Source organism: Cricetulus griseus, chromosome 7 (assembly GCF_003668045.3).
Source record: "Cricetulus griseus strain 17A/GY chromosome 7, alternate assembly CriGri-PICRH-1.0, whole genome shotgun sequence".
Lineage (NCBI taxonomy): Eukaryota > Metazoa > Chordata > Mammalia > Rodentia > Cricetidae > Cricetulus > Cricetulus griseus.
This window is the reverse complement of record NC_048600.1, coordinates 26,075,506-26,100,520: the sequence shown is the minus strand read 5'-3', so window position 1 is coordinate 26,100,520 and position 25,015 is coordinate 26,075,506. Positions and strand designations below refer to the sequence as shown.

The window sequence follows — 25,015 nt, the reverse complement described above, 5'->3', positions numbered from 1 at the left end:
CTTGCTGGAGCTCTGAGTGTAGCCTAGGCTGCCTTTGAATTCCTGCTTTACTTTTTTTTTTTGAGACAGGGTTTCTCTGTGTAGCCCTGGCTCTCCTGGAACTCACTCTGTAGAGCAGGCTGGCCTCAAACTCAGAGATCTGCTTGCCTCTGCCTCCCGAGTGCTGGGACTTAAAGAATGCCACCACGCTCAGCTCAAGGCTTTGAATTCTTAATCTTCTGCCTCAACCCCCACAGTGCTGGGATTATAAATATAAACCACTGGGTCCATGAAGAAGTTAGTTTCCCATTCTGTGTCTCTCTTGACTTTGAGAAAATTGGCTTCCTGTTCTGGGCATCTGGGCATCTCTCTCTCTCTCTCTCTCTCACTCTCTCTCTCTCTCTCTCCCTCAACAGAAAACAGTTTAATGATATGCCTCCCTCCCAAATCAGTAAGATGTTAAACATGTCTAAGAGGTGCACTAACACACCATAACTTAAAGGCGGACTTATCATATACTTATCATATACCTAGTCTTTTACACAACAGTTCCCCAGTAAATGCTAATTCAATAAAACTGTGGCTTAGTTGTTTTCCATCAGTCTGTTTCACTGCTTTATCACTTTAGTAAACCTTCCCAGTATGTTAAACATCCCCCTCCCAACAAAGCTGATTAACAGGCAATCTGAAACTGCTTATATAGAAGACAAGAAAACCTTTACTTTTTATCTGCATTTATTTTATGCAGAATTTATTCCTGTGTCATAAGTTTTTGTTTCTTCAGGGATATCATTTTCTTCTGTGCAACCTCCTCTTCTGGCTTCAGAACAATCTGTTCCTTTTCTGTGAGGATCATCTCGATGTGGCAGGGGGAGCTCATGTTTGGGTTAATCAGGCCCTGAGCTCTGTAAGTTCGTTGGTGCATTTTAGGTGCTTTGTTCACCTGGGTGTGTTCGATCACCAGAAAATCTATGTCGAGACCCTTAAGCTCATCATTACTCTCTGCATTTTTAAGCATGTGCAGCAAAAATTCAGCACTCTTTTTTGGCCACCGACCCTGTCCAGCCCCACTGTTTGGCCTGGGCACACCTGCCAGCTCCACCATTGTACCACTGGAATGGCACACATTGCTTCTAGAAAGTGACATCTTTCAGGTATTTGGTGGCTTTTCGGATATGCCTACCCTTGATGACCTCGACAGTTTCACGGGTGTTCTTAAAGTGAACCCGAGGATTCGAACCTCTTGACTTGCATGATTTTGTAGGGTTTTCTGGGTCAAGAGAGTAGCGAACCATCTCCACATGTCACCTCAGGCCACTTACAGGAAGAAGTGCCTCTAGGCTTCTCTTTCCCAGCCTATACAATGGTAGTAATCACCTGTAAGGGCCACCCACTGAGGACATATGGAGGGAATACTAAACATTCAAGAGAACCATGCAACAATTCCAATCAGACAGGCTCAGGACAACTGGGAAGGTGTCATAGAATAGACTGAAAACTGGGCCATTGGAAGCCATTTGGAATGAATATGACCGGGAAAAGAAGTCAGGAAACTGCCAGTTATGGTGACCAGGAAGAAATGTGGCTGGAACCAAAGTTGCCCGTAAGGGAAGAATCTGGGTTTCTAGAGTGAAGACATGTCTGAAGGATCTTAACCATTATATGAAGAATTTTTTTTTGGGGGGGGGGTGTTTTGTTTTGCTTGTTTTTTTTTGTTTTTTATTTTATTTATTATTATTATTATTATTATTATTATTTTAGTTTTTTGAGACAGGGTTTCTCTGTGGCTTTGGAGGCTGTCCTGGAACTAGCTCTTGTAGACCAGGCTTGTCTCGAACTCACAGAGATCCGCCTGCCTCTGCCTCCCGAGTGCTGGGATTAAAGGCGTGCGACACCATTGCCCGGCTATATATGAAGAATTTTAACCCTCATATCTGAAGGATCTTAACCATCATATGTGAAGGATCTTAACCATCAGGCGGATGCACTGATGGCCACAAAGGGAAAAATCTGCCTCCTTCAAGGCCCAGAAGCAGAGGAGCAGAAGGGCTCCTGTTTTCTCTGCCCTCCCATTGACATCACTGCGCTCACTTTTCATGTACCCATGGAAGCTGTCTTCTCACTATGTGATTTTGTTCTTTGCAGGTTTTTCTTCTCAGATTAGGAACGGGTAAAGATTTGCTGGGTGAGGCAGCCATTTGGTAAGGAGTATTTTAGGCACTATTTGAATCTTGGCAAAGTACTTGTTCCTGTCATTATTCTCTTAGCATTGTAAAGTCTGTTCATTTGCAGTAATGCCAAAGGCAAGAAAATAAGAGGAAAGTCATTTTTTTTAATTATAGAATATATATATCCAAAAAATAGTTGTTATTTCATTTTTAGTGTGTTTGATTTTTTTCCAGCTTGACACAAGCCAGAGTTATCTGTGAGGAAGGACCTCAAATGAGAAAATGCCTTCATGCCTGGCATGGTGGCACACATCTTTAATCCCAGCACTTGGGAGGCAGAGGCAGGTGGATCTCTATGAGTTTGAGGCCAGCCTGGTCTACATAGTGAGTTCCAGGATAGCCAGAGCTACATAGCTACATAGTGAGACCCTGTCACAAAATAAAAAAGGAAGGAAGGAAGGAAGGAAGGAAGGAAAGAAGGAAGGAAGGAAGGAAAGAAAAGAGAGAAGACACCCCTCTGACATGCCCTCAGCAGGTCTATAGTGCATTTCCTTGATTACTGATTGATGTGGTTGGGCCCAGCCCACAGGGTCAGTTCTGTTTCTGGGCAGGTGGTCCCAGGGTCTGTAAGAAAGCAGACTTAGCAAGTCCTGGGGAACAAGCCACTAAACAGCCCTCCAGATCCCTTCCTTGAGTTCCTGCCCCTGACTTCCCTCAGTGTTGAAGTATGACCTGAGAGTTGTAAGCTGAAACAAACCCTGTCCTCCCCAAGTTGCTTTTGGTCATGGTGTTTATCACAGCAATAGGAACCTTAGCTAAGGCACAGTGTATGTGTGCATACTCTGGGCAGGACGGGGGGGGGTTGGTGGGGGGGCCGTGCTGATGCATACCACAGTGCACATGTGGAAGTCAGAGGACAACTTGTAGAAGTTGACTTTCTCCTTCTATCATTTGACCAGAAAGTGTGTTAATTGACCTTGAAAAAGAACAATAATTCTGGAGGATCTCAGACAGGAAGTCAGAAGCACGAAGCACGGAGAAAAATAGGTAAAACATTAATGGCAAAAATAGAAATGCAGGGCTGGAGAGATAGCTCAGCGGTCCCAGGTTCAATTCTCAGCACCCACATGTCACAACCTTAACTCCAGTCCCAGGGGATCCTACACCCTCACACAGATACACGTCCATAATGTAAGCTTAGCCATGACACTTCTCTTCTCAGGCCTTGGTTTCCTCATATGTCAAATAATGGAGTTAGTCCTGTCAGTGGCCTTCCAGGACCACAGCTCCTATTTCACAGATCTTCACCCTTGTTGAGGACAACATTCCTGGGAGTCCACAGGGAAATTGACCACTTCAAGTTTGGCTCCTTTGGTCTCTGTCCCCCAGTAAGGCTTCTTGGAATACAATACACAGCTGGGGGAACTGAGGCAGCTGCTCCAGGCTGGCACTTTGGCTGGCTTTGGCCTGAGATGAAAGACCCAATGGCCGCTGTAATGCAGCAGGCCTTCTGGTTAGAGGTCATTCAGGCTTGTGCCAGCCTTAAATTGTCACTTTGACAGACAGGACCTGAGGGAGTCCACCTGTCCTCCAGCCTTAAAACACAACAGCATACCACAGCCTGTCCCCCCAGAAATGCTGTTCTGAGAGACACTCAAACTCTGAGCTCTTCCTTGAACACAAGTATGGCCACTTGAACTCTGGAGAAAGCAACTTCTGTCCCTGTCCCTACTTGTGTCCCAGAGCACCAAGAAGACCCGCAGGGGGAAAAAAACCTTCAAGGTTTTACTAAAGCATTTTTCTTTTGAACCCACTTCTCACAAACCAATAATACATTACAAAGAGCTTAGGAAAGCATGGAGTTGTGAGCAGGTCAACTACCAGACGGCACAGGAGGCTGAGCCAAAGCAAAAACAAACCAACAACAAACAAACCAAAAAGCTTACAAGAGAACATTGAGTGAAGGGGCCACTAAACTATGCCCATCTCAACTTCCGAAGACATTGCTACACTATGGTCCACATGGGTATGCAAAGATGTCCCCAGACTTCAGAAAATGTTTACTTCCTGCCGTACAGCCATCATAAAAAAGCCCAGTGCACAGCAGTTCTTTGGGAGGATTTGTTTTTAAAACTGTGCATGATCACAAGGTTAAAATGGCCCAGAACATCTATCTTCATGATCTCCATCTCTCATCAGAAAGTCTAGGCTCAAATGCCAACTGCAACCCCACACTACCAGCACCCCATGCTGGTCTCCTTATGTTTTTGTTGGTTTGTTTGTTTTTTGTTTGTTTTGTCTCACCAATTGTCACCTGATATATTACTTAGTGTTTGGTTTCTGCCCATGTCTCCCACTGCTCAAAAGTGTAAACTTCATGGGGAGCAGGGCTTTGTTTTTATTTTTTTTTCCTGTGTATTTCATTCACTGATATATAGTTGGGAAGCTATTAAGTAAAGGGAATGATGAAAACATTTAGTTATGAACAAGGCATGCAAGGTTTTAAAGTCAGTCTATGGAAATACTAACTACATGATGGAAAGCCATGATTTTTGTTGTCTAGTGTTGAGGATCAAACCCATGTCCCTGGACATGCTAGGCACTTACCCTATCACTGAACTAAATTCTCAGCCCCAAAAGATCTGTATGAGAAATCTTTAGTTGGTGCTTTTGTTTTGTTTTGTTTGAGATAGGGTTTCATGTAGCTCAGGCTGATGGCCCAGGGTGACCTTGAACTTCTCTTTCTTCTGCCTCTGCCTAAGTGCTAGGATTATTGGCATGCACCAGCAGCTGTATGAAAATATTTTCATTAGCCATAGTAATTTATTAGCAAATATCTTCCAAGGTCAGAGTCTTACAGAGACTGATTTGGGGGAATTTGCTTATTTTGTTCACATTTGCAGTGTGTGTGTGTGTGTGTGTGTGTGTGTGTGTGTGTGTGTGCAGGTGTATGTGTTTACTGTATAATCATCTATATGCACATGTGTATACAAGTGCACACATGGGGTGGGGGGTCTGCTTTATCATTCTCTTACTCTTAAAACAGGGTTTCTCACTGCATCTGGAGCTTGCCTCCTTTTTCAGCCAGGCTGGCTGGCTATGGAGCTCCAGATATCCTTCTGTCTCCCTTGTTCCAGACATGCTGGAGTTAGAGCTGTGTAGCCACTCCAGCTCTTTGTATAGATGTTGGGGATCTGAACTCATGCCCTCTGATGCTCTTACCTACAGAGCCATCTCCCCAGCCCCACGCTTGAATTTTAGAAAGCCCTAAAGCAATAAGCATTTCACATGCAGTTGCAGACACACTTTATATGTGTACAAACACTCAGACATGACATTCAGGTTCCTCCTAGTAACCTATTTTGGATCTTATCAGCTCTCTTATGTAGAGGTTCAACAAGTCTGCTCTATTCCTCCTCCAGAATGTTTTTAGAAGTAGGAAGCGATGATGCTGATTAGAAATGCTAGTGTTTTCCCACAAGTGAGCCTAGAATCGATATGTAACCACCATTCATTGTGATGCTGGAGGCAGATAATGCATCCTGGAAAGTGTGAGAGATGTAGAGCCAGAAAATATGAGTCCTACCAGAACGATTCATCATTTAGAAACCCAGTGACTCTGATATGTGACACCACAAGTAGATAGTACGAATGTCTTTTTTTTCCTTAAACAAAATGCTGTCAACTTTAAAATGCTTGTTGTTTATTTATTTGTTTCTTTGCCATGCTTAGGAATGGAACCCAGGGTCTTATGCCTGCTATCATTGAGCCAACTCTCCAGGTCTGAGCTTTACAATTTTAAATCATCAACATCATTTGGTTGAGAAACAAAAAATACATTATGTCACACCAGAAATAGGAACGAGATCTTGATGACTCACGGCTCTTGAAATGCATGAGTATCAATCTTGATAACTCCGTCAGCTCCACTGTTATATAACTGACTGTGTGACCTTCTCAAAGGGGACCTCAGCTTCCTCTCATGCATTAACAAACACAAAGAAAAAAACCCAACAAAACAAAACAAAAACACTCCCTTGTTTCAGTGTGCTGAGATGGTTTTTCTGACTGTGATCCAAACTTAAACTTGAGTGCATCTGTAGCAGTCCATCAGGACAGACAGCAATCCATCTTGCGCCTTACCAGGTAGGTCTCAAAGTGGAAATGTAACCATCCATGCATTCATTTATTCATTAAATACAGGGAAGTGGCAGGGAGTAGACTGTAGGCGGGGTTCACACATGCAGGAAAACAGTGTTGGGACCACCAATGATCAGGTGCAGGGGGTCTCTCTGGATGGAAGCCTGGAGAGACACTCAGCTTCATAGAGATAACTGACTTCAGAAGGACCTTAGGGGAAAGGTAGAACAAACCAGGCAGGGCAGGAGCTGGGTGTGGGATGGGAAGGATGTGGGAAGGCTTGGAACCATTTCTCTTGGTCAAACAGTAAGCAGGTTTTTGTTTGTTTGTTTGGTTGGTTGGTTGGTTGGTTGGTTTTGTGCACCTATTGTGTGCTAGTCACTTCGGGTGAAAAGGTGTGCATATTCAGGGTATAGAGTCCAGGAGGGAGGTGTTAATGAGGCTTAGTTACACACACTGGGATGCGTTGATCTGACTTTTGCTATGTGAACACCCACAAAAGTTAAAGGCACAGACATGTGGAACTGTGGTATGACCCCTATGTATGAAATTATATACCTTCACCATTCGAGCAGCTGACAGATAATGATGAGTGCTAATGTACACTAACCACTGGGGATGAAGTGCACTCCGGGGAGGGCCCTGTCTCTGAGCAAAGCACACTAGTGACACACTGCAAGTGTTGTGATTCCAGAGGCCCAAGCAGAAGACACTGAATCTGGGGACAGTGTGCTCAAGGGAAAGTTTCCCAGGCAAGGGGACATTGTAAACTGATTCTGGGGCACATAAGAGTTGCCCAGGTGCAGGGACAGAAACTGCTCTAAGCAAAAGCATGCACAAACATCTGGAAGGCTTCCATGCCACTGTGGTGTGGTGTATACAAGAATAAAGGAGGATGCAGACAGAGCTCTTTGGGCCTGAGCCTGTGGGAAAGGGAAAGGGCTTGGGATTCATCTCAAGGACCCCACCCGTGGGTTTTAAGCAGGGAGTCAATACAATAACTTTGTAACACACACACACACACACACACACACACACACACACACCCCTTTATCAGCTTGATGCACAAAGCCACTCTTCCTTAATACTCATACATACCATAGCCAAGGAGCTCCCCACCTGCCCGGAGTAGAAGAGCTGCAGTGCTCCAGTAGCTGGAGTACATAGCTTATAGGGACAGCATGGGGTCCTAGGTTCAACTCCCAGTACTGATGTGTGGAGGTACTGGTCTGCAACTCAGCAATGTGTGTCCTTGCTGTCACCTCTAAACACCATGAACTTGGCTGTGCCCTTTGTGGCTGCTTCCCCACTCCCCCCCACCCACGACCTCACCCCATCCCCCACTGCTTAGATGGCCTGCTTCTACTAGTTATCTCCAGGACGGCGGCAGCATTGCTGTTCCTAGGGCAGAGGCCCATTTTCTTCTCTGCGCAGAGACAATCTGGGCAAAGAGAAGAAACCTGGAGTCTCTTTAGAAATCACAGAAGATCTCGGGGACCTTCTAGCTGCCTCACAGTTGCTAGGACAGGCCTATGTCACCATTGTGATCTGAAAGAAGGTCTCCATCATGAGCCACCTTCAGATGAAGGTCTCGTGCAGTAGTGAGGCTAGAACTGTGACAAGGCTAATGGGTCACCCTTCAGTCACACAGGAACAGTTGGTGTTTATCAAAACATACAGCTAAGACACTGTGTGGACGCCACAGGCTCTGCCCAGAGACAGTCTTCTCTGAGCTCTGTGTGGAGACGTGCCCTCCACTTGTTCAGAGCCGGTCTTAATTCTTTCACTGCTGTCCCAGGGGCTCGCTCTTTCAGAGGCGAGTGGTCACTGTAAACACCACTGTGTCATCTTTGTATTGTGGTGAGCCAATGGTCTCAGTGGTTCCCTCCACAAGAACCACACTGGGCAGAACAGGGCACGTCCTGGACCTGCCTCTTCCTCCCAAAGACCAACCTTATTTCCTGTCTAGGATCTTCCACCTTTTAGAATAAGCAAGTGTAGAAACATGGCTCCTTTAAAGGTAAAGGGCCCCCACAAACCTCAACAGCAGATTGATATTGCCATAGGGTAAGCGGTGTACACACAGAGAGAAAGATCTGTGGGACTGTCTGCCCGGGTTTTAACAGCAGCCTTTCTGGTGTTGGGGGTTAGATAATCACCACTTAACTTTAGTATAGTATCTGAGGCTTTATTTAGTTTTCTTACCATGACTGTGTATTGTGCTTTCAGGGAAAGAATTTAAACCCTGGAATCAGACAGCCTTGACTTGTCACATAGTCTTTATGAGCCAAATTGTCAATATACTTGTCTATAAAATGGAGGAGGAGAGGATATTGCACAAGGATGTTGAGAAGTACTCAAAACTATTGCTCTTTTCTCTAATATTTTCATTACTAGTAACTGACATAATTTCTCATACACATAAACAGTACATATTGTCTAGCCCATTGTGTGAGAATCCTTTTTCCTTCGCCTCTGTTTTGACCCCTCTTCCTCAGTTGGCCTTCTGACAGAGTAACTTCCTGCCAGGACCAGACATACAATGTATCTCTGGAAGCCACAGTGACAACTAGAATGTAACATCCACATTTTCCTCCACAGCAACACAACCAGAGAAGCCCATTGGTGTGGGTCTCTAAGCATACACTCATAGATACAAGACAGACTTCTGGTCACTCTAAAAATATTTTTTATGCATTCTGGGTTGGTAGTTTTTGCTAATATTCAGAAAGCAGCTATTCTCACCACTACAGCTATTATTTTGTTGTTGCTTGTTAGTCTGTTTTTTGAGACAGGGTCTTTCTGTGTAGCCCTGACTGTCCTGGAACTCCTTCTATAGAAAGAGATGCAGCTACCCCCAGCTCCCGAGGGCTGGGAGGAAGGGTGTGTGCCACCACACCTGGCCTGCAGCACCAATGGTTATTATTTGGCTTGTTTGTATTCTGTTGGTTTTGAGACAGAGTCTCATGGGGTTGGCTTCCAACTTGAACTTCTGATCTTTTTGCCTACATTTCCAGAGTGCTGAGATTATAGGTGTGCACCACCATGCCTGGTTTATGCAGAGCTGGAAGCCAAACCCAGGATTTGGTGGGTAATAAATAAATGCTCTGCCAGCTGAGTTACATCCCTAACTCCATCCTGCCTTGCTTTCTTTAAAAAAATTAAAATAATTTATTTAGTCTTTTGAATTTCATTTTACTTATCCTGACTTTCTTAACAATTTTGGGAATCCCATCCCAGTCCCCTAACAAGCTTGACTTTCATGATTATGTAATATTTCAAAACTGGGAAGCAATATAACATTTTCATCCGCTCCCATATGTATCTGTAGTCTGGTTGTTGCCCTTGGTAACAATACCAGAAATAATACTGAGTGCACATACACATTCACACATCCCCTTTGTCATACTAATGATTGTTTTTGCAACAGATCTTCAGAAGTAGGACTTGAGCGTGGGACAGGTATAAGCACCCAGCAATGAGCCTTTTCTCGATACACTTCACAGTGTTTCTCATGTGTGCTGAGTGCTTAGCAAGTGTCTGTTGTGTAACAACTGCTCAATAAATCCTTATCTGCCATTATCCTTATTACTAGCCAGGGAGCAATGTTTTGGGAACACTGACTGGTTTATTAGAGACCTATTTAGATAAACGAATGTACCCTAAGGACCCAGGTTATCTGCAATAACAGCACAACAACTGTCCTTTCCTTGTGTAAACACAGTCAGAAGGAAACAGGACTTCAGTGGAAAATGAAAATAGCCATGAAAGTCAGCATCCTCACTTCCTCCTAGCCCTTGTAAATCCATTTCCTCCCTGAGGCAGGAACTCACAAGCCAAAGGCTTTGCCAATATCACTAAAGATTGTTTTGTGTTTTAAGAATTGTTATCAGTTTATTTGCATATCTGATTTGAAAACCAAAACTCTCATTAAAGACTTTTCCTGTCTTGGAGAAAGAGCCATTTGCAGCTTTTCTGGAGAGGGGCTCCTGGTCTGCATCCACCATATCTGGGATGAAGACTCTCCTTGTTCTCCTCAGTGACTCTCAGTGACAGACGCTGAGGTTGTACCCTATGCAGAAAGTGCCGTTTTGCAAAATGCAGCCTTGGCTAGTGCCCAAAGCAGGGAAGGAGGATAGGCTATAAGAATCCAGCAGAAGGGGACCTCCATCCTGAAGCTTGAGTTGGAGAGGATGTGTGATTCTGGCACACCTGACAGAGATGGGGAAACAAAGGAAGCAACTGTGACCAAGTACCTACTATGTGTCAGTATTAGTAGAAGAGTACTCACTCATTGCCCCTGGTGATTATTGGGGCTGGGATGGGAAAAGAGAAGGAAAGGGAGCATGCAAAAAGAGTAGTAGTGTATTTATAGTATTTCTATTTGGTATGATCTGAGCTCTGGCTGCATCTGTTCAAGTTGGATGCTTGTGAGCCAAGCATGAGGGTGTATACCTGTAATCCCAGTACTTGGGACATAGGAGGATCAGAAATGGAGACCAGCTTCAGCTATATAGTGAGTCTAAGGCTGGTCAAGGATACAGGAGACCCTCTTTATAAAAAAAATAATCAATAAATAGAGCTGGACAGTGGTGGCGCATACGTTTAGTCCCAGCACTCGGGAGGCAGAGGTGGGCGGATCTCTGTGAGTTTGGTCTACAAGAGCTAGTTCCAGGACAGCCTCCAAAGCTACAGAGAAACCCTGTCTCGAACCCCCACCACCACCCCCACCAAAAAAAAAATAGATGCCTGTGTAGATGAAATACATTTTTCTCCAGCAAAGGAGCAGATATGATATGTGTGGATTACACAACTAAGGAATAGGTTTAAAGTGCTTTCTACCCAGCTACAATGAGCCCTCTTCAAACACCTGCCATACTTTGAGAGCTATGAAAGTTATGCAATGGGAAGTTTGCTGTGAGTCCCAATCTCACTCCATAGCTATAGGCTTGTAATCATGGGTGAGTCTGTGGCTCATGACAAGTCTCATTTCTCATACTATATCTAAGAAGGGTGGTGAGTGACAATAGGAGAGACTATTTTTCTTTTGCTTTTTTTTCTTCCTTTCAATCTGTATGTGCATGTGATATATGTATGTGGTATTCTCATGCCATGGCATATATGTGAAGATTAGAGGACCATGGAAAAAAATCATGCAAAGTAAAAGAATAAAGGGGTGCTGGGCTAGAAACAGCACCCAGAAGGTCTGTTTGAAAAGGTGATGGTTTAGGGGAGACCTGAGCAATGAAAGAACCCACACTACACTGTGGGCTCAAAGGCACATTGCTAGGCCCATCAGAACTTGTGTAATTAAGATAACAGAATGCCCCAGTCCCAGGGTTGTCCTGGAGTTAAATTGTTTAATGTATGTAAGTCATCTGGCCCAGTGCCTGGCACATACTAGAGACACTAAACAAATGTTCACTTAGTCTCATCATGGGACCCTCCCAGTACTGTGTCCCAGATTTCCGCCTTTCTCTGACTTTGACCCTAGGTAACTCCACCTTTGCAGTAAGTGCCAACTGTGGCTTCTCGGGCTCCCTGTACAAGCAGAGAATTGAAAGCTGGCACCTTGCTGGCCCTGACTTCCTGGCCATGCCTTGATGGTACCTGCAGCCTAGAGTCATTGTTACAGGAGTGACAGAACAGCCTTCCTGAATTGGAGACGTTGGACATCTGGATCCCTTAAACCAGTGTTTCTCAACCTGTGAGTTGTGACCCCTTTGGGGGGGGTGTGAAACAACCCTTTAACGGGGGTCACCTAAGACCATCAGAAAACACAGATATTTACATTATGATTCATATCCGTCACAAAATTACAACTATGAAGTAGCAGCAGAAATGATTTCATGGTTGGGGGTCAGCACAACACAAGAAACTGGATTGAAGGATCGCAGTGTCAGGAAGGCTGAGAAACACTGCCTTAAACAGAGCATACAGACTCACAACTGTGCCTTTTTTCACATCCACCAAACTTCATGACCCACATGGACAGGTACCAAACAACCTGATGGACACCCAGCTGGGACTGTGCATACAGAGGGTCATACCACAGGCTTACTTTTCTTCTATTCATGATGTACTTACTATGTTCTCCATTACTCAAGAGAGGGCAGAGGAGGCATGCATGTGGATAGGGGTGTGTGTGTGTGTGTGTGTGTGTGTGTGTGTGTGTATGTGTGTGTGTTCACTTTCAAGGGTGAACACTTGATATGTGTTGTCCTCTGCCAACTACTGCACTGGGCCCAGGAGGCACCACTCCTTTGACCCCTTCTAAGGCCCGCAGAGACTGAGAGATGTCACAGGAGAACTCGGGTAGTCAGTCCTGCCAGAGTCTGACTCTGAGCATTCCTGGCTCCAGAGGCAGTGCCAGGAATGAGGTCATACAGTTAACCTCTGGAACAAAATCCGATCCACTACCTGCCAGTCTGCCAAGGGGACAGCCAAACCAAAGGCTCGGCTTCCTCTTTTATTGGCCCAAAGTTGAAAACAAGAGACAGAAGCTAGCTGGCACCAAACCTGTCATGATGAAGCCATTCCTGTGGGTTTTTTCTTTTTTATGCTGTCATCGTTGGGGCATGACTTCCCTCTTCTGTGCCTAGCTGAGTGCTGAGTATATGTCACCTGTAGAAAGAAGGTTCCAAAGGCTGGGTCCTGCTGTGTCCATGCCAGACCTGGTAGCCACAGGCTTCTGGGAACTCCAGCTCCCATAGTTAAGCCCAGTGTCCCTGGATCTTCCAAGGCCCCCTCTTTTATACTTTTTCCTCCTCTGGCCACACTGACTCCTCTGTTCAGCCTACAGGTCTGACTGGGCTATCACCACCTGCCATTCTTTCCTCTGTAGCCCCTGTGTTCTTGTCCTTGTCACTGACTCCCAGTGCCATATAGAACCATGTAAGAAGCTCTTCCCATGGAAAAATTTTCCCCTGGAACCATGTCGAACTCTCCATTGTAGCTGCAGCCTGGAGCCCAGTGCTTGCCTAGAGCAGTCGGTCCTCAATAATACTTCATTGGTGAACTAGAGTGAGATTGCTCTCTCACACCTGTAGTCACACTTTCATGCAGACCTCTCTGAGCCCCACACCTCACTGTTAGGCCCCTCTGCAACCCTCAGCTCACACCTCTTTCGACTCTTCCACGTCTGCTTTCTGTCCTGTGCACTGCTAAGACATCGGCTTCAGTGCTGGGTTCTTCCAGGGTTCTGCTCCTTGCCTCTTATCTCTGTCTTAGGGTGATGACAACGATGTGGGTCAGGTGTCTGGACCTGTAAGATATTGAATCACAGTTGGGGTGATGTCCCAAGGGCAGGTCAGTTGGCTGGTGGGGATTTGCTGACAGCTGTCTACACACCTTCACGATCTTGGAGAATTTCAAAGGCCAAAGAATCAGTCCTCGTCCTCCCGTAGGCAGCTCCAGGTCTGGAAAATACAACTGGTACAAAGGACGATTCAAGAATGAATTCCAAGGGCCTGAGAGATGGAGCAGAAGGTAAGGGCACTTCCTACCAAGCCTGGTGACATGAGTGCATTTGGTTCTTAGGACCCACTTTGTGGAAGGAGAGAGACACCCTTAAAAGTTGTCTTCTGACCGCCACACATGCACTGAGACAGAAACATGTCCATACACATGGGTGGACATACACAAAGTGAGTAAGAGAGAGAGACAGAGACATAGAGAGACAGAGACATAGAGAGACAGACACAGAAAGACACAGAGAGAAATGAGATAATAATGATTAAAAGGACGAATACCAATAGCAGTGCCTACTTTTGCTAAGTACCTTCTAGGTACATACTGGGTGTCAAATGGTCACCATCTTTCATTTGATAATGACCTCGTTGTTTGTGAATCATTGAATCGCCTTATAGAGTATGGAATTTAGATAAATGAGCTGTCCTATATATGAAAGAGCAGGAAGTTCTAGTATCAGGACTCTGACTCATGTAGCTCAGCCTCACTGAAGCTAGCCTTAAACTCCTGATCCTCCTGCCTCCACTTCCCCAGTGTTGGGATTATAGACATGCATCACCATAGCTGGCTTGGGGTCAGAATTTGAAACTGGACTTTACCACAGAATATCTACACCTTTGTCTTTACCATGGTGTCAGCTGGGAGATGCCATCCTAAGTGTCTGTGTTCTTTTCCTCTCACTCTGACCCTCCCAGTTTCTTCACTAGGGCCCTTAGACAGTGGAGCCAGTGGCTTGGGCCCCTTAGTGACATTGCTCAGCAGTGAGGGCTGCTGACAACACCTGTGTTTAATTTAAATTATAACTCAGCTGTCCTGTTCCTGAAATAGGTGACACAGACCCACACAAGCTGCAGTCCCCTTCTTGGACCTCCTGACATAAACCCAAATTTGTTTTTTGCAATTGACAGGAAATGAAGCAACTGTAACAGGAAGAGCTTTCTCCCACCTCAGACTCTTGCCCAAGGGCCATCAACCCCCACAAACCAGCATGGAGATTAAAAGAAAGATACAATTCACTGAGACTAAGTGTGTGTGCATGTATGTATGAGTGTTTACATCATTCAAACTGGGGAAAGCTTACCTGAGAAGATGCCCTTTGGCTTTCTCAAGGCAAAAGAGCTCACATAGAAATGCCAGTTGTGAGTTGAGTATATTGTACAGTGGCTTGGTCCCCAGTATCACAGAGGGTAAGACAAAGTGTCTAGGGGTTCCTGTTCTTTTCTCTCTTTTTACTTATTGTGTGTACATGTGGAGTTCAGAGAACAACTTTTGAGAGCTGGCTCTCTCCTTCTACTGTAGAAAGCCCAGGGATGAAACTCAGGTTGCCAGGCTTGGTGGAAAACACTTTTACCCATTGAGCCTTCTTGCCTGCCCATGATTCCTGTGTGTGTGTGTTTCTCAGGGACTATCCACCTTACCTATTTTGAGGCAGAGTCTCTTATTGACCTGGAGATTCCCCATAATGCTGAATCTGTCTGTCTCCATGTCCCCAGTGCTGGATTACAAGGATACACCACCAAGTGTGGCTTGTTTTAAAATGTGGGTTTTTCCTCGTGATTGCAAAACAAACATTTTACCAGTGAACTACCCCTGCATCATGAATAGCACAGGCTCTCTGTGTGGCCAGTGATAGCTAACCCAGCCCTAAACTTGGGGCTGGGAACATAGCTGGAAGGAGGACTCACACAGCCTATTTGAGGCCCTGGGTTCCACCCCTAACCCCGCCCTTTGAAAACAAAAAGATGTCAGTCAGTCTGGAGACCTGTCTACTTGTAGAGCACTTTCTTTTTCCCTTTTGTATCACTGTGCCCCCAGTGGACTCCTTAACAGCTGCCGGCCTGAAAAAAAGGCTTATTTGCCCACTGAGTAAACAAGCAGGACTTCACTCTTGATAGAGCTGGGTGGGGAATGTTTGAAAATGATTCAGTTTAAAGTTAATCCCAGCCACTTCCCCCAGGGATCTTTGACCAACACGACGTCTTTGGAGTTCACTCAGATGCCACAGTGTGGTAACATTCCACCAATTTCAACCGAAGAAGATGCCACGCAGTGGAAAATGGGCCTGGATGAGAAACCAGCCCTGCCCTGGCCCCCGTGGTTCCTCTGAGAACAAGACCTGGCCCTCCCCTCACCCTGGTGGCCACTGGCCCTGGGGCCTGGGCCCCTTCTCAGATCTGTCTCACTGAAGTGCTTCCTCTCACAGGCTCACTGAGGGCTCTGTGGCATTTCTGGAATGTCCTTCCTCCCAGCCTGGCTGTGCTCCCCCTTTAGCAGGAAGGCTAGGAAATAAAGAGGCCCATTTAAGCCTCCTAGAGCGAAGAGAGTACATCTCATAGCCGAGTATTTATGACTGTTACTGTTGCAGGAACGACCTGTGAATCGCCTGGCACCCCTCCATGGTGTGGAAGTGGACTTGGCACCCTCTCTCTGTACTTGGCTGGAGGGTGCAGAGTTGCCCTGGGCAAGGCTATGCAGAGCTCACATTCCCTCCTGCAGCTATTGGGGCTTCTGAGAGGGGACTCCAGAGGTAATCATCCCCCCAAAATCCCAAGGGGAATCCAAGTGCTGTGAACAGATAACTAGTCTTTCCTGGAACAGGGGTGGGGGTGAGGAGTGGGGGAGTGTTACTATGGGAACAAGCGGAAGGCAACAGGAAGGCAAGAGTGGCTCCTGTGCCTCCCTGTCCCATTTGCCTTCACTTTTGTGTGTATTCATTTGTCTGCAGGTAGAGGCCAGAGGACAACCTCAGCTGCTGTTTGTCAAGCAGTGTCCACACACATCCCCACCCAGGTAGTCTCTCATTGGCCTAGAGCTTGCCAAGTGGACTAGGCTTACCAGCCTGCAGACTCTGAGAGTCTTCCTGTCTCCACCTCTCCAGAATTGGGATTGCAAACATGAAATATCATGCCTAGATGATATTTGTTTATTTATTTTAGACTCTGGGGGATTGAACTCAGGTCCTCATGCTTGTATACCAGGCACTTTACCAACTGAACTGTCTTCCCAGCCCCTTTCCCCTTTATTCGGAACTAGCTCCATCTACAGCTCAGGCCTGCAGAGGGAAGCCCCCACCCCTCCACTTTAGCAAACTGGCCCAGAGATGCAGCTGCACTTGCTAATTGGATGCTTGTTACTGACTTTTGATTTGTGATTTGTCTCTCTACTTCTTCCAGGCCTATGGGAAGGGGAAGCTAGTCAAGTCAGGCAGGGCCAGTTGAGTTGGCTAGATGTGAACAAGCCCCAGAAACTTGACTGCAGAGCACACAATGATACACCCCCCCGCCCCCAGACCCCAGAGGAGTTCTGACAGCTTTCCTGTTTCTTGTTCTAGTCACTCTTGAGGCCCTTGGGTCCCTGATATGTGCTCTGCTATCTTTTTGAAACAGAATGTTCTCTTGGGGCTTAAATTTATGTAACATAATACCCTATTGGAATTCTGAAAAGGAAAAATTTTAATGGGAATTTCTAGCAACAGCCATGTGGAGAAACAAAGAAAGGTCACTGTGGGCCAGATCCTGAGTGGCCTCACTATGATACTGAACACAAGCAAGCCTTGACTTGTACAGCCAACTCCACCCCCACCCCTGGTGGTCTGCAGAGCTTTAGAAATAGAGGGTCCATTAGCAGAGTGGCCCAAAGATCTCTGAAAGGGAAGGGTTCACTGTTGCCACACATCCCAGCCCTCTAATATTAAGAGACAGGAACAGCCATTGAGGACCAATGTGCCCAAGCCAATGTCGGAGAAAACCAGGCAGCACAGTTGTATCCCACAGAAAGACAGTGGGAGCTTCTAGGAGCTTCCAGGCACCCTGTGGGTATCTGTATATCTAGGTGAGGACAGTGAGCAGAACTTCCCAGCCTCATCAGCCAAAGCCAGCACACACAGCTTCTGGAACTTGAGGAGGAAACCACTAGTTTTCACAAAGCGAGTTTGCACCCCCCAGGATCTGGCTTTAAGACAACTCCCCAATTCCACTTCTAGTGGTAACCCCTTGTTTGCTTAAAATACTGCCTCCCTGCCCTATTCCCTTCAATGGGAGACATGTGGCTGTGACCAAAAGAAGTGTGTTGAAAATGCTGGAGCATGCTGAGTCTGGATTTATAACTGTTTCACTCACAACACAGTGGCCTTGAGTGCAGAAGACCAACTTCTGCCCATTCTTGCGGACCTGTCTTTAGTGAGACAGCACTGCAATACTGGTAATGGGCATAATCTGGTGCTCCCCATGGCATAGTCCAGTTCTCCCCATGGCATAGTCTAGTCCTCCCCATGGCATAGTTCAGTCCTCCCCGTGACATAATCCAGTCCTCCCAGAGAATCTGGCATCAGCATCCGGGGAGCCTGATAGAAAATATGACCCCTATTGGAATTCTGAATCTGTTCCATTGTGAGAGTTCCCTGGCAGCTTTGAGACCCCACCTCCAGCCCCGATAATCTCTGCAGCTGTGGCCTGAGACTGGCTGAAAACTGTCCAGGTAACTGATGATGAAAAGAATAAAAAAAGGAAAGGCAAAGTGGGTTACCTTTTGAGCCCTGCCGAGGTATGCCACTAAGCAAACACACCATGCACAAGAGGTTTATTGGGGGAGGGGAAGAGTGAAAGAGCAAAAGGCCCTGTCAGAATGGGAACACGAGAGAGGCAGGCAGGCAGGCAGGCAGGCAGTCAAACAGACAGACAGAGAGAACAGAGACAAGAGGAAGAAGGAAGGCAAGAGAGGTAAGAGTGGTAAGAGAGCAAGCTGTGCGGGGACACTTTTTTTTAAAAAAAATTATTTTATTTACATTGTTGTTTTCTTTACATGTCTGTCTATGTGAGGGTGTCGGATTCTCTGGAACTGGACTTAGAGACAATTATGAGAGAAATGTGGGTTCTGGGAAATGAACCAGGGCCCCCTGGAAGAGCAGCCAGCACTCTTAACCACTGAGCCATCTCTCCAGCCCATGCCTAAACACTTTTAAAGGGTGTATATGTCACAGAGCTGACGGCAAAAAGGCACCTGGCCACAGGTCATGATGCAACTGCTTCCATGGCTGAGGCAGGCTGCTGTTTATTATAAGAAGGCTAGGAAATTGAAAGGGGTAGCTGGTGAGGCAGGAATGGGGGCACCAAGAAATGGGGCGCTTTATTCTCTAGACTCCTTCCTGTTGTCTGACGCTGTCAGCATCTTTGGGGGACTTGAGGAAGCTGGCCAAGTCCTGGGGTAGCTAACTGTTTTACTCACTGTCTTGAATTTCTGATCCTTCTGCCTCCACCTCCCAAATGCTGGGATTATACACGTGCCATCAAGATAAGTTTATAAGGCGCTGGGCTTTGCAAAAGCTAGGCAGGTGCTTTACCAACTAGACTTTATACGGAGACCCCACAGCTATGGAAAAGCAATCACTCATTTCCTTGTCACCAGCTGCTGATGGGACCCAGGCACCAGTCTTCATTGGCTCTGGCTCCCACTTAGGTCCTTATGAAACAGGAAATCTTCCTAGTGCTGACCTGATGTAGAATCAGCTGTTTCCATCAAAAAGATGGTTCAGGAAGGGGTGTGGTGGCAAGGGACTGCTGCATAGGTATGGCACTTCTTTATATGGCAATGAAAATATTCTGGCATTATGGGCTGGGAAGATGACTCAGTGGGTAAAGTGCTTGCTGTACAAGAATGAGAACCTAGTTTGGATGCCCAAGACTCACATAAAAGGTGGGTGTGGCAGTTTGCATTAAGAGAGTCAGAGCAGAGAGGCAGATCCCAGAGGGCTGGCTGGCCTACTAGCTGGCCTGAAACAGAGGCAAGATGCAGGTACAACAGAGACCCTGTCTAAGCTAAAACTAGGGTGGAGAGCAATAGAAGATGACTGAAGTTGACCTCTGACCTCCACACATGACAGCTCAGGTGAGCACACCAGCATGTAGGTGTTATACACATACCACCACCACCACCACCACCACCACCACCACCACCACCACCACCACCACTACACTCTGGCATTAAGCAGTGAAGGTTAAACTCTGTAACTACCTGCAAACCATTAAAAGTGTATACCTTGCCGGGCGGTGGTAGCACATGCCTTTAATCCCAGCACTCGGGAGGCAGAGGCAGGTGGATCTCTGTGAGTTCGAGACCAGCCTAGTCTAGAAGAGCTAGTTCCAGGACAGCCTCCAAAGCCACAGAGAAACCCTGTCTCGAAAAACCAAAAAAAAAAAAAAAAAAAAAAGTGTATACCTTACCCTATGTGTGTTTTATTTGCAAATTAACTATGAAAAAACAAACAATGGTGCCGAAATGGAGAAGGAGCACCGACAGACCTCAATAGAATGTTCTTTATCTCAGAAGCTGGGCTCTGTGCAGGAAGGCTCGCCTGCCTTTGTTCAGAATCTCAGGGTCTCCATTTAAGAACCGTCAGTCAGGAAGCTGGGAGAGCTGTGGGCGGAAGTGATTTGCAAAGGAATGGAGAGATCAAAGGAGGTACCGAGGTCAGAGATGGGGGGGCAGAGGTGGGGTGGGGAGTGGGTGTGAGGGGTATTTGTCCTTGATCAGCCCTTCTCTGTTGGGGAATATTATTTTAAAGTGGGTTATTTTTGTTTATGTTGCATTTGTTTAACTCTGTGAGGCTGGGTTACTGTGCCTGTCTAAAACACCTGACGGTCTAATAAAGAACTAACAGCCAATAGCAAGGCAGGAACGAGGACAGGTGGGGCTGGCAGGCAGAGTAGAAATTGAAGGAGAAACCAGGAAGGAGCAAACAATGAGAGAAGAAGGGGGGTGGCGGGGAGGGACTAGTCACCCAGTTATCTAGCCAGCCATGGAGTAAGAGTGAAAGTAAGACATACAGAAGTAAGAAGAAGAAAGAAGTCCAGAGGCAAAAGGTAGTTTGGATAATTTAAGTTAAGAAAAGCTGGCTAGAAACAAGCCAGGCTAAGACTGGACATTTGTAACTAAGAATAAAAGAATGAGCTTTCGTGTGTGATTTATTTGGGAACTGGGTGGTGGGACCCTCAAAAAGGCAAAAACAGTAAAACATCACACTACCACTATTCTCCCCAGCAGTTGTCTCCATCTGTGGGACCCCCCCCCCCTGCATTCCTTGCCTTACAGTTTCCTCAGGAGCAAGGTTGTTGAGAAGAATCAGGACCTTGCATTTCTTGAGAGTGCCAACTGTAGCTGGCTGCCCATTGCCGGTCATTTATCTTAAAAGGTAATGTTTTTAAAACCCTTTGGAAACACTGTTCAGTCGCTGAGACTTTGTATTCCCAACAACTGGCCTAGCATCCTGGGGGGAACTCATGGATCTAGAGCCTCACCTGGTCCAGGCCTTCTGCCTTTTCAGGCTTTCATTTCTCCTTGCTCCCTTTGGCCAAAGCTCTTTAATATTCTTTGAAGGTGCCATTTTTGCCCACACTTTGAATTGTTAGTGACAGGGAGAACACGGAAGGAAATGAGAGCATTTGGCAAGGTTTGAGAAATGTAGCCTCCTGAAAGGCATATTCGTCTTCTGGTTAGGCACCTGACCACTGACTGTCCTGGAGAACTGTATGTACCCCTGCTTTGCTGCTGCATCACAAACATGACCCACTTCAACTGTGCTCAGGGTCGGAAGCCAGAGAGGCCTTATGCCTGTGTAGGAGTCATCTCAGGGGTCAGGTGTTTGATGTGTCATGTGTTGAAATGTCCCCCAGCCTCCCCCTCATTATTAACATTTTCCTTGTTAAACAGACAGAATTCATCAAAGAGTCGAACTCTGCAGGAGTTTCTGTGTCTGGTGATAAAACACAAATATTTCTCTTTCCAACACCTCCTGAACTCTCAGTTATATATCTATGGCTGTCATTCTCCTACTCACAAAAATAAACCCGAGCCGTGTTAAGCTGCCCTTCCTCCCTTGGCTTTTTCAAGTCTGTGTCTGAAATAGCTGTGTTTGTTGTAGCAGCACGTGGTTACATTGTCTGCTGTGACGAATGGCCCCTTCCCCCCAAAGTGGCCATTGCACCTTGTGAGAATGTCATCCCTAGTCCTCTAATGGGGGAGAGTCTCTGTGGCCTAGGAGAGGGATGTCCAGGCTGTCCTGAACTATAGGACTGGGGGAAGGTTGTAAAATCAGACTGACTTCAATAGATTGGCCTGTCAACCACCCAGCCGTAGACAAGCTGTGGACCACTTGGCTTACATTTTTGGGGTGAATACTGAGATAATGTATGATCAGCCCTTTAATTAATAGTAACTCATTGCTATAAGCCTCTTTGCCTTGGCAAGCAGCTGGGTGGTTCTTGCCTACACTCAATGCCTGCTCTTTCTCACCTGCCACTGCCTCCTGCCATGACCTCATAGATGAGCTTACAAAGGGAAGTCCAGGGAGCTGGACCCATCCCATATCCTGCCTGAGTGTACTTCCTGAACCAGGCCCGTGGACTCCTCCTATCATCTTCTGTTCAATAAACAGTACACAAGTTTGTGCTCAGCCATGAGGCTTTGTGATGCTGTGGTAATATGAAAACAAAAAGACACACCAGGGCTATGGAAATTTCTCAGTCAGTATAGTTGATGCTCAGTCAGTATAGTGCCTTCCAAAGGAGCATAAGTACCTGAGTTTGGATTCTAAGGGCCCATGTAAGAAAGCTGGATACCTTGGCATGCACCCAGAATCCCAGAACTAGAATAGCTAAAGGCAAATGGATCCCTGAGGATTTCTGGCCAGTTGGCCTAGCCTCAGTGAGCTCCAGATTCAGTGAGAGATCATATCTTAAAAAGTAAGTTATACAGCCTGGTCTCCAGAGCAAGTGCCAGGATAGGCTCCAAAGCTACACAGAGAAACTCTGTCTAGAAAAACAAAACAAAACAAAATGTTGTAAAAGAGATTGAAGAAGACTACTAGTGTTGACCATGTTGACCACTGGCCTCTGCAAACAGGTAAACATGTATTCTCTGACCCCAAAGACATATTCCTTGTCTTCATATACATAATTTCCACAGGACACGAGACACCAAACAGATCTATGTAGTCTATGAGTTCAATAATACCATGGGTTAGAGGGAACATCTGAAGAGTTCTACATGAGGGAAGTTCTCTAGAAGGTAGACCAGTTGTCCACATGGATGGCCAGTTTTCTTCCAGGGGCTATCTGAAACTGGCCTCTGTGAGAGAAGAGAGGCACAAGATGGAGGCTGGAAGATGCCATCCTAAGGGTGGAGTCCCTAGGCTGTGAGGATTTATGGAATGTCACAAGAAGAGCATAGAGTGTAAAGTACAACAAAAGGCAGACCAATTGGGAAATGGCATCTGCATCAAAGGCAACTGTGATGTAGATACCCAACTCTGTTCCTATTTTGGTCTGCCTGGTACAGGGTAGCACAAGTCTAAGGTTACAGAGTGGGATTTACAGGAGAGTCACAGCAGTCATATTCCAAAGGGAGACCCTTGAGAAGTGACTGGGGGAGGCCTTTGCAAGGCCTAGCAAGAGCTAGCCTTGATTTCTCCATAGGTATCGATGGGGTTCCTGTGTTCTGAGAAGTGTCTTTGGCTCTGACATTTTAGAGCCCTGTAACCCTAACAACTGATTATTTTAAAGCCATCTCAACTTTGGGTCTGCATTTCCTGGCAGCTAAGAAGAAGGGAGGAATACACTGAGTTACATACTTTTTTTTTTCTGACAAAAGAATGCATACAAATCGATTCGCAAGAGCTCTGGCATTTTCCTGGAATGAAGCTTCTGCCAAAACTTCCTCTGAGTGTCCCTGTAAAAAGGACACTGGGTAATGGAATGGCCCGTGGCTTCCATCACAGTATTGCAAAAGAGTCGGAGACACTTGCTGTCCAAATAGGCAATGCTATTTGGCATTTACAAAGAGGCAGAGGCCACGGGGAAGATCGCAACTCAAGAGCAGTGTTACTGCTTGTGTTTTCCCTTAACAAGTACAGAAGAGACCAGCCAAAGTATCGCTTTGCCCACTGGGCTGGACCTCAGCAGAATCCTCTAGGGGTTCTTGTCACAGTCCATCAATGACCTGAGGATGGCTTGTGTTTTATTTTAAGACAATCAAATATACATATGCATACACACACACACACACACACACACACACACACACACACACACACACACAAACATATGGATATATGTGCATATGCCTATATTTGGGTTCCAGGGATTGAACTCAGGTGGGCAGACTTGTGTGTCAAGAACTTTTACTCACTGATCCATCTTGCTGGCCAATTTTTATGATTAAAGCCATTCAGTGTTGTAGAAAATCTGAACTGCAAAATAATTGGGGGGATGGATGAGGACTAACTGAGGGAAGATGATTCACCTGAATACCGGGGGCAGCATCTCATGGGTCAGAGCCCAGATAGAATAAAAGGGAAAAGTGAAGGCCAGGCAGAACCTTTACCCCTCGTCCCCATGATGTCATTGGAACTTCTCTGCTGCGTGTTCCCATCCCAGTGGGCCGAACGCTATGAAATGTGAGCCAAAATAATTTTTTCCGCCTTTAAACTGCTTTGTCAGTGTTGTGGCCACTGCCATGCAAAAGGAATGAATACAATGTGATGTTTTTACATGTATATGTCTGAGTGTGGTCATACATTCATTTTCTATGTCTTCTTTCCCTACCTGCCCTCTCTCTCTCTCTCTCTCTCTCTCTCTCTCTCTCTCTCTCTCTCTGTGTGTGTGTGTGTGTGTGTGTGTGTGTGTGTGTGATGTTGATCAGACAGTGTGTTCTCGCCTTCTGCCTTGTAGGGCAAGGGTCCCTCCTCCTAGCACTCAGAAGGAGTGAACCTGTTGGTACTGAGGATCATCTTAGACTTTCTGCCCTCAGAGCTGTGAGGAAGGACAGTTCTGGTTTGTTTGTTCGCTTTTTCATGTTTACTCTCCTGGTTCTCATGCATAGGTTGGCTCTATAGCTGAGAATGCCCCGGAATATCTGGTCCTCCTACTTCGACCTCCTGAGTGCAGGGATGGCAGATGTGTGCTGCTACATCCAGTTTATGAGGTGCTGGTGATGGAGCCCAGAGTTTCACTGACGCTAGGCAAACATTCTACCAATGAACTGCAGCCACAGCCTATAAACTCTTCTGTCATGAAACTATCCCAATCTGTGGGATTTGGGTAAAAGCAGACTTCATTACCTTCACTCTACCTTTTCACTTCAAGTTACCTTCACTCTACCTTTTCACTTCAAGTTTTAAAACTCAGGTTTATTTTACTTTTACTTATGTATACTCTGTGTATCTGCCATGTGTGTGCAGTTACCCTGAGAGGCCAGGATAGGACTTG

General features: G+C 46.1%; 1 long non-coding RNA gene and 1 pseudogene across 1 annotated transcript; both read right to left on the bottom strand.

Annotated features, from left to right (window-relative positions):
* Window positions 1-730: 730 nt before the first annotated feature.
* On the bottom strand, window positions 731-1,274 carry LOC100764647 (annotated as a pseudogene).
* Window positions 1,275-11,050: 9,776 nt separating this feature from the next.
* On the bottom strand, window positions 11,051-15,395 carry LOC118239168. The gene is made up of 3 exons (XR_004770803.1): window positions 15,176-15,395; window positions 13,638-13,718; window positions 11,051-13,551 (listed from the first exon to the last, which is right to left on the bottom strand). It is a non-coding gene; the product is annotated as an uncharacterized LOC118239168 (long non-coding RNA).
* Between the last annotated feature and the right edge of the window lie 9,620 nt (window positions 15,396-25,015).